This window comes from Microcaecilia unicolor, chromosome 1 (assembly GCF_901765095.1).
Source record: "Microcaecilia unicolor chromosome 1, aMicUni1.1, whole genome shotgun sequence".
In the NCBI taxonomy this organism is placed as follows: domain Eukaryota; kingdom Metazoa; phylum Chordata; class Amphibia; order Gymnophiona; family Siphonopidae; genus Microcaecilia; species Microcaecilia unicolor.
In genome coordinates, this window is record NC_044031.1 from 588752931 (window position 1) to 588766604 (window position 13674).

At 45.7% G+C, this 13674-nt stretch overlaps 1 protein-coding gene across 2 annotated transcripts in view; it reads right to left on the reverse strand.

Annotated features, from left to right (window-relative positions):
* Nucleotides 1-13674, reverse strand: part of ASAP1 (ArfGAP with SH3 domain, ankyrin repeat and PH domain 1) — an 803986-nt gene that overhangs the window by 555640 nt on the left and 234672 nt on the right. The window lies entirely within an intron of this gene.

Genomic DNA, 13674 nt, shown 5'->3' on the forward strand with positions numbered 1-13674 from the left:
CTCTCTTGCAATCAAAGGTGTGCAAGCTGCTTTCGCTAGGATGGACATGAGGTCAGGGAAAGAATGTTGGCAGGACAATCGACTGGTTCAGTTGGAACTTTGACACCACCTTTGGCAGGAACTTAGGGTGAGTGAGGAGGACTACTCTGTTGGGATGAAACTTAGTATAAGGTGTATCTACTAATAAGGCTTGAGCTCACAGAAACTACAAGCTGAAATAACAGCCACCAAGAAAATGATCTTCCACGTCAAGTACTTCAGATGGCAGGAATCCAGCGGCTCAAAAAGAGCTTTCACCAGCTGGGTGAGAACGACGTTGAGGCCCCATGACACTGGAGGATGAATGGCAGGGAGTTTTGATAAAAGCAAACCTCTAATGAAGTGAACAACTAGAGGCATGTTGATGACAAGCATTAATTGCACTAAGGTGAACCTTTATTAAGTTGGTCTTGAGACCAGATTCAGAAAGGTGTAGAAAGTATTCAAGCAGGGTCTATGTAGAGCAAGAAAGGGGATCTAGGGCCTTGCCCTTACAACAGATGGCAAACCTCCTCCACTTGAAAGAGTGACGCTCCTTAGTGGAATCTTTCCTGGAAGCCAGCAAGACCCGGGAGACATCTTCTGGAAGACCCAAGGAAGAAAATTCTAGGCACTCAACATTCAGGCTGTGAGGGCCAGAGACTGAAGGTTGGGATGTAGAAGAGATCCCTCGTTCTGCATGATGAGAGTCGGAAAACATTCTAATGTTCACGGTCTTCCAGAGGATAATTCCAGAAGAAGAGGGAACCAGATCTGAAGAGGCCAATAAGGGGTAATCAGAATCATGGTCCCTTGGTCTTGCTTGAGTTTCAGCAAAGTCTTCTCCATAAGAGGTATGGGAGGATACGGGAACAGAACACCGGTCCCCCAATGAAGGAGGAAGGCATCTGGCGCTAGTCTTTTGTAGGCCTGAAGCCTGGAACTAAACAGAGGAGACCTTGAGATTGAGTTCAGTAGCAAAGAGATCCACTGAGAGGGTACCCCACACTCGGAAAATCTCCTGGACAATGCCCACATTGAGAGACCACATGTGAGATTGAATAACCCTGCTCAGTCTGTCAGCCAGGCTGTGGTTTTTGCCTACCAGATAACTGGCTCGAAGGAACATGCCATGCTGACAAGCCGAACAACACATCCAGATGGCCTCCTGACAGAAGGAGTGATCCGGTGCACCCCTGCTTGTAGGTGTAATACATGGCAACCTGATTGTCCATTTGAATGAGTACAATTTGGTGAGACAGCCAATCTGTGAAAGCCTTTAGTGTGTTCCATATTGACCGAAGTTCCAGGAGATTGATCTGGAAATCTGTTTCCTGGGTGGACCATGTACCTTGAATGTGGAGCCCATCTACTTGAGCTCTGACCAAGGAGAGATGCATCTGTCAGCACTTTTTGTGGCTGAGGAATTTGGAAAGGAAGTCCTAGAGTCAAACTAAATGGATCAAATGGTCCACCACAACAGACAGCCAGCAAGCTCTGGGGACACTCGGATGACATTTTCCAGACCTCCCGTGGCTTGGCAACACTGAAAGGCCAGGGTCCATTAGACAACTCTCATGTGAAGACGTGTCATGGGTGTCACATAGACTGTGGATGCTATTTAGCCATGAACCTCAACATTTATCAAGCTATAACCTGCTAAGAGGCTTGAACCTGAGAAGCCAATGCGACTAGGTGTCTGCTCTCAGCTCCAGGAGGAAGGTTCGAACCTGCTGCATATCGAGCAGGGCTCCAATGAATTCCAATTGCTGGGCAGGGCAAAGATTGGACTTGGGGTAGTTTAAAATGAACTCCAGTAGCTCGAGCACCCGAATAATCCTCTGCATAGACTCCCCAGCATCGCCCTCTGACATGCTCCTCAGCAGCCAACCATCGAGATAAGGAAAAACATGGACTTCCAGTCTGTGTAGCAACGCTGCAACTACTGCTAGACATCCAGTAAATACCCTGGGAGCTGATGCGAGGCCAAAGGGCAACACGCGGTACTGGAAATGATGTTGTCAGGTTCTCAGGTTCAGAGCCCGCGGGGCCGGGCTCTGGAGCAAACGTGAGCCCTTGGGCTGCTGCCGAGGAGCGACAGCAGCAGGCAAAACCCACCAACCAACACTGGGTAAGCACACCGGCAGGGACTGCAGGCACTGCCCAGCGAACCGGAACACATGGACTGGAATCCCCCAGACTGGAGGACACAGAACTGGAACACTGGATTGCAATCCCCCGGACTGGAGGACACAGGACTGGAACACACACCGGACTGGAACACACTGGACTGGAGCGCACCAGACTGGAACACACACCGGACCGTAACACACTGGACCGGAGCACACTGGCCTGGTCCGCACAGCTTCACCTGCGCTTAGCTACTAAGCCCCCCAGGAGTTGAGCTCCTGGGTTCGAGTAGCCGGCAGGACTTACTGGATACCGGATGACACAGGGACCAGGACTGGAAACAGAAGTGCTCCTAAACCTAAACTGATCTACGTGCTCCCAAGCCCTAAACCAGCAGGAGTGTTCCTAACAGTAAACTGACAAAAGGACTTCCTAAGCCCTATACTAAACAGGAGCTCCTAAGCCCTGCTCAAGAAAGGGACTTCCTAAACCCTAAACTAACAGAGCAGGGAACTAAACACAAAGCTAACACAGGTGCTACTAAGCACCAAGCTACAAGCAGAGCTCTACACTAATAAGCTAAACACAAAACTACCAAGCTTCCTAAGCACTACTCTGGCAAGCAACCAGAAGAGCTCCTAGCACTAAAAGGGAAGACAGGGGAGCCACAAGGAAAAAGCAGGGAAGCTAACACATAAGCCAAAAGTGCTTCTAAAGCACCAAACACCAACAGCAAAGACTGCAATGCTCCCAATAGCACACACACCAGAAGTACTTCTAACAGCAAACTCTGCAGTGTTCCTAACAACACCAAAGCCTGAAGTACTTCTATCAGCAACGGAGCTTCCAAAGCCCTACACACAGCAATAATCCAAAACCAAGAGGGAAAAGCAGGGGAACCATAAGGGAAAAGCAGGAAAGCTAAACACACAGTCACCAGTGCACACTGCACTAACACTAACCTGGACCTTAGCAAAAGCAAGCAGGGAAACTAGACACAAAGTCAGAAGTGCACACTGCACCACCCTACCTAAAGCAAACACCACCGTTGCAAAGGCTCTGAAGGAAACAACACCACTTCCTTATCAAGGCCCTCCCTGATGATGTCACATTCCCTAGCCCCAGGCAACAGCACACTGACCCAGAGAGGCCCAACCCACACCAATGCAAAACCGTGAAGCACTTGAAGCCAGTACACCCAAAGAGAGGTAGAGCTATCTCAGTCCACCCACACAGCTGTGGTAAAGTGAAACAATTAGAGTCATGCTGCTGGAAGCTGCCAGCACAGAGAGAGAGAACCAGCTGCTCAGAAAGGACAAACAAAAGAAACAGAAGCCAGCTAAGCTGACCACCAGGAAAAAGGTAAGTTTGAGAGGGGTTCTGACCCCAATCATAACAGATGTGTTCCCAGCTGAAACCGGAGATACTTCCGGTGGGCTGGAAGTATCAGAATGTGTGTATATGCATCCTTTAAGTCCAGAGAGCATAGCCAATCATTTGCCTGAATCATGGGGAAAAGGGTGCCCAGGGAAACTATGCTGAACTTTTCTTTGACCAGGAATTTGTTTAGGGCCCTTAGGTCTAGTGTGGGACGCATCCCCCAGTCTTCTTTTGCACAAGGAAGTACCTAGAATACAATTCCCACCCTCTCTCCCCTGGTGAAACAGGCACAAACAAATGGACCTTTAGAAGGGCTGAGAGGTCCTCTGCAAGTCCCTGCTCATTCTCAGAGCTGAAGTAATGAGCTTTCAGTAGGCAATTTGCAGGTTTCTGATGCCAATTTAGGGCATATCCGAGATTGACTACTTGGAGAAACCACTGGTCAGATGTTATAAGAGGCCACCTTTCGTGGAAAAACTTCAGTCTCCTCCCAAACGGCAAGTTGTCTGGGACGGACACTTTGACCACAGCTATCCTCTGCTGGAGTCAGTCAAAAGCTCATCCCCTTTGACTGGGGAGCAGTAGGGGCTTTAGGTGCATGCTGATGATGGGAACAAGCGTGCTGGGGCTGAGTCTGAGCAGCATGGTGAGAAGAGGCGGCATGCCTACGCCTCTGAGAGTAGTATGCACCCCATCTTGAGTTGCCAAAAGACGGCCTAGATGAGGAGGCAGATGAAGAAGGCACCCAGTGGGAGAGAGAAGAAATGGTATCAGTATGTATTTTGATTTGGTAAGCGACCATCTCATCCTTCTCTCCAACAAGATTATTCCCCAGGCACGGGGCATTCGCCAACCTCTGTTGAACCGCCGGCTCCAAATCAGAAACACACAGCCATGAAAGTCTGTGCATTGCTATACTTTGGGCAGAGATCCCTAATACTACATCAAAAGTGTCATGTATGCCCCTGCCAAGAAATTATGACACGCTTTATGATGCTTGGCCAACTTGCGCAGCGACTCAGCCTGCTCCAGTGGGAGGGAGCCAGCCAAGTCCAACATCTTGTGCACCAAGTCTTGCAAGCAGACACTCATGAAGAGCTATGACTGAATATGTGACACGAGCACAGAAGCTAGGACATCTTCCTGTCGAAAGAGTCCAAGGTCCTAGCTTCTCTATCTGGGGGCGCAGGAACATAGCATCTAGAACTCCAGGCTCTTTTGAGAGTGGATTCCACCACCATGGAATGATGAGGCAACTGGGGCTTATAAAAGCCTGGTGTGCTGCGGATCCAGCACAATGTAGCCTTCTTACTGGGCAATACTGGGACAGACAGAGGGGAGTCCCAATTCCAAATGAGATCCTCGTGCAGTACCTCAAGAAGAGCTTAAAAAAAAAAAAAAAAAAAAAAAAAAGAGCTTAAGTCACAGCCTCTCTAGGAGGAGACTCCTAGTCCAAAACTTCAAGCATCCTGGCCCTGGGCTCCTCCTCCTCCTTCAAAGGAAATGAAATGGCAGCTGGCATTTCCTTCACAAAAGAGGGAAAAGAAAGACTCATCCTCTGAAAACTACTATAGATCCTCCTCTGATTCCCATGAGTGCTCCTCGGGTGCCAAATCCCTCAATGCCTCAGAGCTCCTGGCACTGTGTGTCAAGGGCAATTGATGTCGATGACTTTTGGCCTGCGCCTGAAATCGATCATTGAGTCTCCTTGGTGCCGAGGATGACATCAATTCCTCACATTGCCTCGGGGTCAGGTCCGACATTGGCCAGTCCTGGAGGCCCTGCACAGCAGTCAGCATCGAGGCAGATAGAGACCCACTCGATGCACCACTACTCCCAGTGTCTAGAGGTCTAGCAGCCATATGTACCAACTCCCCAATGCCAGTGCAATACCCGGCGTCAATGCCGACACCACCGAACTTGACGCCAATGCCAAGGAATCAGACCTGGCTCCAAAAATCCTCTCTCATTGAGCCTCTCCCGCTAACTGGTCCCATTTCTTCATACGAAGACAGAGGACACAGTTAAGCAGCGCTATGATCAGGCCTCTACACTGAAGAAACCAAGAATGGGTGTCCTTACCAGAGATGGTCCAACTGCACCACGTACAGCACTTAAAGTCACTGGGAACTTTTGTGAATATGGAAGGGAAAACCTCTGCAGCCAAATCAAACAACTCGATGGTGCCACAAAAAAGGGACAAGGCCAGAAAAATTCCTAGCATCCTGTTTGCTTTTTTTGGCCGCTGCCACACACTGGACAGAAGATTTCAGCGTACTGTATACATTTTACAGGACCAGGACACTGTACCAGTGACTTCACAGTGAGAATCCTGAAAGGTAACTTTAAAACCATACAAGAACGTAAGACCTTTGAAGTCAGAATGATTGAATATTTTAACACCCAACAGAAAGGACTTAACAAGGATCTGGGGTTCCTAGCCCATTATAAACCATAAAGCTGTATGTCTCTGTTGATCACCCCACCCCTATCCACACCCATCCTGTTAGAATATCAATGATATGCTTTGATCTCCCCATGCATACCTCCTACCCATCCCCATCCTCCCACCCTGTCAGACTGTCATAGTAATGCTTGAATGTTTTCACTTATATACACTGTCAGCTAGCACATTTGCTTATTTCCGATCTGACGAAGAAGGGCAACCTTCGAAAGCTAATCAAGAAATGTATTAAGTTATGTCCAATAAAAAAGGTATCATCTTATTTTCTTTTCTATGTTTTATTTTGTTTGATTTCTATTGATAACCTTAAGAGTGGACTAACACGGCTACCACACTCCTCCATCATTTAAGTTAAAACTGAACAGGGAAAAAATAAAGTTTCTACTAGTTACATCCCTGTATTGCAAATGTCACATACTCTAACATTACAATAGAGAGAGTTGCACATCCTCTCCTGAATCAACTAAAGGTTTTAAGAATTAACTATTGAAAAACTTTAAAAATTAAGCTTTGAAAAACTGGCAGGAAACGCATCATCTAAAATGTTCCAAATGATGTGGAAACTAAGGAGAATAAAGGGATACTTCCCTAAGGAAGTTTTTCACATGCTAGTGCAGTCTATAGTCCTTACTCATGCCAACTACTGCAACGGGGTCTATGCCAGATGCAATAAACTAATTCTGACAAAACTGCAAACGGCACAAAATACAACTGCTAGACTAATCTTTAGAAAGTCACGCTTCGACAGGGCAAGTCCTCTCTTACAGGCACTCCATTGGCTTCCAATAAAAGCATGAATAACATTCATGCTATGCACTCTGATTTATCAAATTCTTTTTGGCACAGCTCCAGATTACATGAAGGACCAATCAAATTACCATTGAGAAACACGAACCATGAAGCAAGAATCTTCATTACCCAAGCTGTCAGAAACTCTTATACGAGCTGGTGTATTCTGCAGGCTTTTCATATCAAGGCACCAGATGGTAGAACGCACTACCCAAACAGAAGATAAATAAACTATTACTTAGGGTTCTACAAACATCTAAAAATATTTCCCTTTAGGAAATCTTACCCCGAGAACCAGTAACTGAAGCTGAATGATGTTAACCCAATTCCTGTTTCCTTCTACTATCTCAATGGAAATGATGTCTTATCTTAAATTTTGTAAGCTACATTGAACCAAAGCAATTTGGACAATTGTGTGATATAAATACTGTAATAAATAAATAAATAACGATATGCATGAAGTCAAAGGGTAGAAAGGCTAACCTAGACTCCAGCCACGCTACCCCCAGTGAGACAGAAAACTGCTGCAGCCTACACAAGAGTGCCCTAGCCAAGAGATGAAGCACTGAAAGCTTGTTAAACAACACTACCCTGTGGTCATGGGGATCCTTAAGGACTGAACCACCCTCCAATAGGATTGTAGTCTTCTTAGTGACTGTTGTCATCAGAACATCCACTCTAGGGAGGGGGCAAAAACTATCAAGATTCTTCTGCAAGAGGGTATAAAACCAACCCATGAGCTGAGAGCTCCAAGGAATCCCACCCAGCAACTCTATCTAGAAGAGGGCATAATGAATCTGGAAGGCCCTTGAAGCTCTGTGGAGGCCCTCCAGAATGGGATCCCCATCTGCAGGCTCTTCCCATGCAAGGGTAGAAATGCAGAGAGCTGAGGAAACCTGGCTGAGTAAGGAAGCAAGCTCCACCTTACAGAAAAGTCTCACCACAGGAGAAATCCTAATCCTAGTCTAGGAACCACTCCATCTAGTCCAGGGACACTTGTCTATGAGGGGATTCCTGTCATCTATGTCCTCCTCATCCCACATGTCCTTCTCAGAGGATGGGGAAATTAAGCCTCTCAGGATCTGAACCACCATTAGGAAACATGGCCTACTTGTAAGTCTGGACGGGGCCTCTAGCTCAGACTGAGACCCCTTGAGGATCTTGGGACTCAGGGGGGATCCCTGAAGGACCAGAAGTCCAATCTTTGAACTCTCCCAGAAGTCTCTTAAAACAGTCTGTGAGGGCTTGTAGCATATCAGATCCAAATCAGCACCCACTAGTTTTCCCCCACCAGGTGGGGAAGAGAGACCATGAAGCTCTTAGTCTCATAGGGTCCTAAAGCTAAATATAATAAGGAAGTGGCCTAGGTCAGGCTGAACCCACAATCCCCAACTCAAGGAACAAAAACAGGGCAGTAAGAGCCGGCTGTGCTACTCGTGCATCAGCTCCCACATATTTTGCAGCACCTGTCTCCCAATATGAACAGCTGCTGCAGCCAACCCTGAAGAAAAGATCTTTAAATCGATTAGAACTTTTCCTGGAGCCTTGCACAGATAGACCTGCCCTACTGAGCAGTTGCTTGCCTGCTCAATTAGCTTAACAAGGTAGAGAAAAACTCCTATAAAATTACCAGAGCTACTTTAAAAAAAAAATCAAAAACCTAAGTGGGCAGACAACTGCTGAAAGAAAAAGAGACTCCTTGCTCAATCCAAAAAAAAAAAAAAAAAACTTTTTTAAAACTCTGCAAGAGCAGCCCCTGAGACCTGAGAGATAATAAGAGTGGGGAGGGGGTAAGGGAAGCTACTCGCCCCTGCCAGATGAGACCCTTTGGGGTCCACGCCGACTGGCTTCACAAGTGAAGCACATGAGCTAGAGCTCTGGGCCACAGAGGGCCAAACAATTCCAAGCTTCACCACACAAAGGAGTGACACCCATGCCATGGCTCAACTTCAAGGACTGCAGGTCATGGACTGCACCATCGGGAAACAGGTCTACTCAGAAGAAATATCCTGCTGCACTAGTCTAACCTGCACTATCTGCTGGGAGCAGAAATACTGGATTATTTCTAGCTGTTATGCTATACTGATAATGTTATCGGAATCTTCAAGTCTATATCTCCATCTGCTAATAGGGGGAGATAACCCATCAGTCTGGACTACTCTATTAGGATAAGAAACTGAACTATTCAGCTACAGCCACAAAAGGTACAATTGGAGGAACAAGGGTGAAGCGTCAGAAGAAAAAAGCACTGACCATTGTTAAGGGAAGATCTATCATGCTTTGGGGAATGTATGGCAGTAAGTAGCAATTAAATTATTGTATGGGTAACATCCACCATCAGTGAAGAAAACAAAGGTGAAAAGAACTTGGATATTTTGTAGGGCTATTCACTTAACGCAATTAATCGAGATTAATCGTGGTAGGGTTTTTGGTTGTTTTTTTTTTTTCCTTGCGCTAATAGTTTTAACTTGATTAATCACATCAGGCTGCTCTCTCCTATAAGAAGTAAGAAAAATGGCATAAAGTTGAATGTGAAAGATGTTATAGGGGAAGAAGTGAAGAAGAGAAAAGAAATAGTGAGGATAGAGGAGGTCCTGAAAATAGAGTTCAGAGCATATACAGAGGAACAGAACCAGAGACAGGATAAGATGATTAGAAAAATAAAATCACTAAACAATAAAGGTACAAAAAATGATTTTATTTTTCAGTTTAGAAAACTGAAGTACAATATATGTTAGTTTTGAGAATCGACATCTGCAGTCTATATTTTGCACTATAAAGGTGAAAGTATGAGGGGGACACCTTCTGCGATCAATTACGCGAGTTAAAAAGTTTGATCGCGCTTAATCATGCGATTACAACTTTTAATCAGTGAACAGCCCTAATATTTAAGACAATGCTAAAGCACATACAAAAAGGAAAGGTGAATGTTTTCACATGGCCTTCAGTGTCCCCAGACTTTCAAATTATTGAAAATTTGTGGGGAGATCACATGTAGTGCACGTAAAGAGACTTAAGAACATTTCTGGGTTAGAAGAATACTGGAAAGAAGGGAGGAAAAAAATATTCCTACAGCATGAATAGAAAGGCCATTAGCTGACTATAAGAAACATTTGGAAACCATTATGTCAAAGAAATATAGCATAGTATCAATTAAAAGGATGCCAAAATATTTGCCTTACTGTAAACCACGCCTAGGCCACATTTTCCCCACCAGAAAAGGATTTCTCAAGATCTTATTTTCAGGTTCATATTTTCTTCAGAGAAATAATTTTCATTAAAGATTATTTTCATACTAAGTTGTTTTAAGCAGAGAGAATTCAAAAATGGTTTAACTGATTTATTATATTTTTTATTCTTTCAAACTACATGTACCAACAATCTGCTAAGCTTTAATTTCACATAATTTTCTTTCAGGGTTCTTTCTAAAAATTAGCTAAGTTCTCAAAAATCCTAAATAATCCAAATCAGCTAAGTACCTTTAACATTTTCATAATTTTTTTTAAAGTTTCTGTGAGTTTAGAACTAGAAACTTTAACTACGTGGGTTTTATGCTTCTGCAGAAGATACATTAGGTAAGCAGAAACAGCAATTTTAATTCTTCTACTCAAGAACAAGGGAAAGGAAGTAGTATTACTTGATCTCAACTTGCATATAATGTCTACATTTTTTTTTTTTATAAAACAATGTCACTTATAGCAGGGATAAAGTTGTATTTCTTCCACTGGGTGACTTCTGAATCCCAAAATTAAATCTCCATAGGTATGTCAAAAGTACAAAATAAAATAAATACCAACTAGCTCTCAGAGAACGAGCTCATTCACTTGAAGCTAAAGAAGTAGACTTGGAGGAGCTGAGGGAAACAGAAAGCTACATAGAGGAGGCCTACAGGGAGGCTGTAGGGAAGTCCCACCTCCAGTCTGGCAGCCCCTGTGCTGCTTTGGGGGGGGAGGCCTCCTAAATAGAGAGCATCAATATGGTGAAGTTGGAAATAATCCTGTATCCAGAACCAGCACACCAGGGGATGCAATATCCTCTCGTACCAAGGATGTGTCTCCAGGAGTTTCTGCCCTGGAGGGAATGGTTAGGACGGCTGTTGTAGTTGGTGATTCGATTATTAGGCATGTAGATGTCTGGATGGCGGGTGGACATGAGGATCGCCTGGTCACTTACCTACCTGGTGAGAAGGTGCGGACCTCACGCATCACCTAGATAGGATTTTAGATAGTCCTGGGGAAGAGCTGGCTGTCTTGATACATGTGGGTACCGATGACAGGAAAATATGGGAGGCAGCATCTGAAAGCCAAATTTGGGCTCTTTGGTAGAAAGATGAAATCCAGATCATCCAGGGTACCATTTTCAGAAATGTTCCCCATTCCACCCGCAGTGCCAAAGAAACAGGCAGAGCTCAAAAATCTCAACGCGTGGAAGAAACGTTGGTGCAGGGAGGAGGGTTTTAGATTTGTTAGGATGGGCACAAGATCAAGGAAAAATTGTTGGCAAGACAATCGACTGGTTCAGATGGAATTCCGACATCACCTTCGGCAGGAACTTAGGGTATGTGCGGAGGACTACTCTGTTGTGATGAAACTTAGTATAAGGTGCATCCACCACTAAGACTTGAAGCTTACTGACCCTACGAGCTGAAGTAACAGCCACCAAGGAAATTACTTTCCAGTTTAAGAACTTCAGATGGCAGGAATTCAGTGGCTCAAAAGGAGCTTTCATCACCTGGGTGAGAATGAGGCTTAGATCCCATGACAATGGTAGAGGTTTGACAGGGGGCTTTGACAAAAGCAAACCTCTCATGAAGCGAACAACTGAAGACTGTCCAGAGATAGGCTTACCTTCTACACGTTGATGATAAACACTAATTGCACTAAGGTGAATCCTTACGGAGGGTCTTGAGACCAGACTCTGACAAGTGTAGAAGGTACTCAAGCAGGGTCTGTGTAGTAACAGAATCTAGGGCCCTGCTCTCACATCAGATGGCAAACCACCTCCATTTAAAAGAGTAACACCTGTAAGTGGAATCTTTCCTGGAAGCTAGCAAGACTCGGGAGACCCCTCCGAAACACCAAAGGAAGCAAATTCTAAGCTCTCAACATCCCAGCTGTGAGAGCCAGAGACTGGAGGCTGGGATGTAGAAGCGACCCCTGGTTCTAAGTGAAGAGGGTCCCACCTCATGTACCCTCTTGGACAGAGTAACTCTTTATTATGAAAATAGATGGGGTGCCCCCCCAGCCCCCGGGCCGCCCCTCCTCTCCCCTCCCAAGCCAGCAAACCTCCTGTCCTCCCAGAGTTCGTTCTAACAACATAAAATAAACCCCTGTCCAAAAACACAACACAAATCAATTCTAACAAAAACATTACCCCTCCCACTACCGACCCCACCACCCCCACAACTATCTTTCAGCTACCACACCCAAGGCCAACAAGCATGAACAGATGCAAAAGGAGGTCATACAATAATTTAACCACAAAAACCGCCCCAACTCTAAACGTCTTGCAACAGGAATGGCTACCATATCCAATGTAGAACTACCTGGACAATACAATTACAATGGAACACTATCTGTACCCCCTATGCTGAAAAGGCAGAGATGTTCATAAGAATCAACTTATCTTATGATTGTGATCTTCTTCTAAGAGCTGTCCTGCCCTCCACTAAAATAGTAATCTTCTTGGTGACAGCTGTCACCAAGCATCCATTTAGGGACATCAAACAACCTCTCCATGTCATCCCAAAGGATAAAGCATGTTCATCAATCTCATCCCCTTGAAAACCAGGTTCAGGACCTCTGGACACCCCTTCTGGCCTTCTAAAATAGAGTCCTCCTCTGAGGTGGACTCCACCACTGCTAAGGGAATCACAAACTGCCAACACATGGTCTATGAGGGAGGACAACTCTTCTTGATAAAACAAATGTGCTGTTAAGATGCAGAATCCTTGTCAGGAGAAGCCTCTTCAGACTACAGAGAGGAGCCCCCTGGATAGAAACCTGGTCTGGGGGTGGGGGGGGGGACCACATTCCATCCACCCCCCAAAAGTCCTCCACCACAGAGGATAGGGAATCATGGCCGGGACAGCAATTCCTGTCACTTCCAGGGAACAAGGCCACTTTGCAGACTAAAGGTCCCTAGGGACCCCCTCAACTCAACTGTTTCCAGATGGCTGGCTATCCTTGGAGACTCAGGAGCACCTGCCTAAGATACTCAGACAGAAGGGCTGAAAACTGAAGCCCCAACAGCAACCCCACCCTGAAACCAATTCCAGCAGAGGATGAGGCCCCAACTGACCCCTCCCCCCTTTCATAATGGGAGAAACCTACTCACTTAGGACCCCATGTCTAAAACATGGTCTGGAGACAAAAATGGCCACTATTTCCACCAAAATTCAGTCACAATAGATTGGAGATTTCTCTAAGATTGTACATAGCTACAGATGCACAGCCCACCCCCAACTCTCACAGAGGCAGAATTGGCTGTGCTAAGTCTAACTACAACAGTCTTGCCACCAGCCTGAACAAGACAGGGCAAGATTGCTGTGCCTCAGTCTGCCATTTTGCCTCCTTATTCTTGTCTATTTTTATGTTTTTTTTTTCCAAAATACTATTCCCTGTCAGGGTAAAAATAGTACTGGCCTCCAACACTCCCCCCCCCCCCAGATCACCTGTGGGAGGGGGTACCCCTGCTGCATGGCCCCACAGGCCCTGACACAGCCCAGCACACAAAGTGAAGGTCTGTAGGTCAAGGCTCTGGGCCAACTCTTCTCTTGCTCATCAAGTGGCCTGGTCATGGCTCAGATACTGGTAGGGAGTCCCCTAAAGAGACTTCAACCACAGAGCCAAAGGCCGTAACTTGAGGCTCTGGGAGTCTAACTCAAAAGCTGA